The sequence below is a fragment of the Sapajus apella genome, unplaced genomic scaffold (assembly GCF_009761245.1).
Source record: "Sapajus apella isolate SASKATOON/1434 unplaced genomic scaffold, GSC_monkey_1.0 scaffold31, whole genome shotgun sequence".
Classification (NCBI taxonomy): domain Eukaryota; kingdom Metazoa; phylum Chordata; class Mammalia; order Primates; family Cebidae; genus Sapajus; species Sapajus apella.
In genome coordinates this window covers 22,469,912-22,474,800 of record NW_022436971.1, presented here as the reverse complement: position 1 = coordinate 22,474,800, position 4,889 = coordinate 22,469,912, and positions in this window count along the sequence as shown.

Genomic DNA, 4,889 nt, shown 5'->3' with positions numbered 1-4,889 from the left:
ACCTCACCGCCGTCTCCCACGCACCTGGCCTAGGTGGTCTTTCAGAAAAGTTCGCTCGACACATTAAGGCTCCTCTTCCTCATGATGCTCTCGTGCATTAAGACCATGACGGTCAAAAATGAAACCGCTTCCTGGCCCCGCCACATCCCACCTCACTCCGCCTCAACATCTGCACTGGTTTAGCTGCTCCCAATCTCCGGGCCAGGGAGAGGCAGGGCTCCCGGGAGGTCCCGGCTAGGTAGCGTGGCGAGATCAAGGCTCTGCTCCTCCCCGACAGACACCGCCTGCAGGACTGGTCCTCCGGCCGCACGAGAGGCTTCCTGAGCTGCCCCTACCGTCCCTCAACTTGCTGCCAGAGACGTAGAAACCAGACGTGCATCTCACGAAAGAGAGAGGAGTAAGCTCCTGCACAGGGAGCTGATTGACAGCAGATGCAAACCCACCCGGGACTCACACCAGACAAGGCGCTCATGTCGGGGAACCCCCACCTGGGGACTGGGAAAGGGAAAACGCTCCTTTCACAGCACCCTAGCGCAGGCCCCCTGGATCCGGGCTGGGACGTGGCCGTGCAGACACACACTGGTCTCTCCTCCCTGGGCATCTGTGAGCAAGCCCTGAGAAAATGAATCTGCGTGGGGATCACTGTGGGACTCAGACTTGGGCAGGCCAGTTAGGCAGGACTGGCTTCCCGCGATCCCAGGTTTCAAAGCCTCGAACCTGCCCCCATGCTGAGCTGGTTTCCCGAAGGGTCCTGCCTCTCACTTTCACTTCCTCCCTTGTCCCAAAATTGTAAGGTGATGAGAGGTTCAGGGGCTGCACACTCATCACTCCCCCTGGAGACAGACTCTGCTTCCCCCAAGCCTGTGCAGTCACAGGCTTTGGGATTTACACACCAGAAGGAATGGTCTCTGAGGCATCAGGACTGGGCCAAGGTCTTGCAGAAGTCCCAACACCCTGGAAACATTTTTATAAAAAAATAAGAGCACGGCCGGGAGTGTGGCAAGAACAGGCATCTGAACACCTAGACCCAACATGGCCATGTAGGAGGATGGCACCCAGCCTGGCCCTCTCAGGGTCCGTTCCCCTCACAGGCTCCAGGGAAGGCGCTACCACCTGGAGCCCCCCACTCCTTTTTGGTGGTGGTGGTGGTGTTGAGACAGAGTGTCACTCTGTCACACAGGCTGGAGTGCAGTTGCATGATCTCAGCTCACTGCAACCTCCACCTCCCAGTTCCAGTAATTCTCGTGCCTGAGCCTCCTGAGTAGCCGGGACTACAGGCATGCACCACCATGCCAGGCTAATTTTTGTATTTTTAGTGTCAAGGGGTTTCACCATGTTGGCCAGGCTGGTCTTGAACTCCTGACCTCAGGTGATCCATCCTCCTCGGCCTCCCAAAGGGCTGGGATTACAGGCGTGAGCCACCACGCCCGACCCCTTTTGTGTCTGATGCCCATGGCTGAATTCATTTCTTGTGTATGTTCAATACGCGTCACAAACCGTCTTGTCCCTGGTGAGTTACCTCCTGGGATGCGTCCTCACTCACTTCCCATCTCCATGAGACCCTGTCAGTCCGAGGGTCTCTTGTCCATCCCCACCTCCCAGGACCACCTTCCTTGCTATATTCTACACATCCTGACTCCAGCCGATGTAGGTGGGAATTTGTTATCTGCCCTCCTGCCCCAGGCCCCTCTCGGTAACCATGGACTTCCTGAGGTCCTCTCAGCACCACATCTCGCCTTTGCAGAAGGCCCTGCCTCCCCACCCACCTCCCCAGGCATCCTCTGACTCCTTGACATGCAAATCACAGCCCCTCATGGGGCCCCGCCCTGATACTGGTAAAGAGCCGGGATTCCTGCTGCAAGCAAGCCCCAGTGCCAGCAACAGGAAACCTGATAGCTCACAACTGAAATGAGGAAGGAGTGGCTTTCCCCATCAGACAAGAAGTCCAAGGAAGGCCCTCAGGCCTACAGGACTGCCAGGGCTCCCCTATAGACCAGACGCCTCCCTCCCCCACTGACACTCCAGGGTAGACCCTGCAGTGGGGTCCCCGACAGCGACGGCTGCTACAGGCATCAGGCCAGAGACCAGGCTGATGGCGCCAACACACTCTGCTTTTCAGACTTTGCATTTTTATTCAGGGAAAATCATCCCTTTGGTCATGGGGATTTTCTGCCTTCATCTTACTGTGCAGAACTGGCCTCCAGGACCAAGGCTGCTTGAGAGGAGCAACAAGGCATTCAGGCCTTGGCAGGAGAGGAAGGAGGGTAAGAAGGCCTCAGGCAGGCGGTCCATCTGGCCGGAATCAGGCCCTCCCCAGTCCCCTGCGGCCCACCATCTTCCTAGATCTGGGAAACTCAAATACGGACCTCTTTACTGCACTCCTTTCCCACCCCTTTCTCCACCCGGAACACCACAGCCACGTCCCCAGGTCTCTTCTTCCACATCGCCCAGTCTAGACACACGCTTCTCCCGCACCAGGTTCTACAGGCAGGAATCTGCCGCCTGCAGACTCCTCCCCGCCCTGACTCCTAGGACGCACCCCCAGCCCCCAAGACAGAGGCAGCCATGCGGTGCTACAGCAGTGATGGCGTTGTTTTTCCACTTTTTCTTGATATCCAAAAAAGGAAACTGAGGCACTAAGAAGTTACTGGCATGCGTGTGTCATATGGATAGACTAGTGGAGGAGCTGCAGAGGAGCCAGAGGCAGGTGTCCCAGTCCTGCGCTTCCTCACCGCTCAGAGACAGCTCAGCGTTCAGCTCCACACCTTCTCCCACTCAGTCCTGGAGCCGGCAGACCGGCTCCTGGAACCATTTCCTTCCGCCTCACCTCACCACCCGCACTGGGGGCTCTTGCTCCTCCTTGCTGGGTGCTTGTTTAAGTAGTCTCTAAATGCTGATAAGATTCGTTTTCTTCCTGATCCCCACGAAGAAAAAGAAAAAAAAAATCACATCCTTGAGTGCCCCTACTCCCAAGCCCTGAATGTTTCGCTGCCTTTCAGTTGATTGTTGGACACTCTCAGCTGTCTCCCTCCAACTTGGCTGAGAACACATCACAAATGACAACTGGCTTTTGACATTGGAAGTCAGGGGCCTTCTCCGCGAGGTTGGCTGCATGGGGGCGACCTCCGCGGGCCCCACACCAGCTCAGAAGGCTGATGGTTCTGCTGTCACCATTGTGAGTGTTTATTGATGTTGTCTCTGCACTTGGGTTCTGCGACAGAAATTAATAAGACAATGGAAAGGTGGAGGCTGGGCCGCTGGATGCATGCCTCCCCAGCTCCAAAGCCCCGGCCGTCCTCGGCCATCCTCGGCTGGCTGCCCTGCCCGGCTCTCCCACCTGCTGTCAGTCAAGCCTAGGGGGCCTCTGCCCGGGGGCCTCAGCATCCAGGGCCCACATCCCAGCATGGGTGATGGTGGTGGGGGGGGGGGGGGGTGCACGCTGTGACTCCTGACCCACGTCCTAAGGCTGTTTCCCCACCGAGACGTGAAAATCCTGTGGTCACCTGTCTGCTCTGGTTGGGGCAGTGGGCTGTGGAGGGAAATGCTTGGCTCAAATCCTCCAGAGCCTGTCCCCCACTAGGACACAGGGTTCGAGAGGGCCATGGGCACTCGTCAGGGTTCACAAGGACACCGTGCCTGGGCAGCGCTCCTCACCAGCCCTGCGCCGAGGAGACCCTCCCTCCTTCCACCTCCCGGCTCAGGGAGGTGTGGTCTTTCCACGGCACCCACCAGACACAAGCTGTGACGTATGAATTACGTCACCGTATGATTCTTCCTGCAAGTTAATCCCTCACGTTTACATTTACCGCATTGCACAGTATGAAGACAAAAGATAAAATTTATGCTGATTATTCACATTTTTATTTTTTTTATTTAGAACTGCAGTCATTATCAAATGAAAGCAACCTGCCTTGTGAAGAGGAAGAGTGTGGGAGAAAGGAAAAAGTTTGTTTCACCACCATCAGTGGTACTTTTATCTCACTTTTTGAGCAAGCGGCCCCACAATTTCATTGTACACTGGGCTCTGCGAATTGCAGACCCGGCCCTGCTCCTGAGTGCACGAAGGTCACCAAACGAACCATGAAAGCCAAGTCTCCCCACTCTAAACAGCTGGTAACTGCCCCCCGGCCCCCATTGCCAAATACAAGGTTTTCTGTTGGCCAGCACACCTAGCGGAGGCTTCTGTCCCTGAACTCCAGTCTCTGTACTTTGCAGGTGCCTGGTCCCGAGGCCCCAAAGCCATCAGGTCAGGGAACACCGGCTCAGAGCAAGCTCCGCCTGCACGTGGCAGCCGCTCACAGTAAGATGGGCTATGCCCGGCCTGATTAGATTGGCCCAAATGCTTTAAACATCAAACGAGCTGACCCCTGACATGAGTCAGGTTGATTTATTGCCCTGCCGGCGCTGCTGACAGCCGCCACCAGGAGCCTGGCACTGTCTGGTCGCCTCTCAAGCGCTGCACACAGGCGGCCCTGCATCCTCTAGCGTCAGCACAGGCAGCCCCCACCGGAATGCTAAGGGGCTCCAGCCCAGGTTGTTTTTTTTTGTTTGTTTGTTTTTTTAAAGAAACTCAAATAAAGAGTGCAATCACAGACAACCAGGAAAGTCTGCTGTGTGTGCTTGGAGATACGTGTGGGCCACGCTAGGAGACGCAGGCAAGCCCCAGCTAGAACCTGATGGCCTGCAGTGGGCTGGGGGTCCCACGGTGAACAAAGCAGAAGGGTGCTCCTGTCCAAGTTCGCCCTGCTTTCCCAACTGCCTGCTGGGCCACCTCTGTCTCAGGTATTTCACAATGAGGATTTATTTATTTCAGCATTACTAATTCAGAATTTATGTTAACGTGGAGTGGAGAACAAGCTCATCATAACCTTCATGATGAAGAAGTCGGT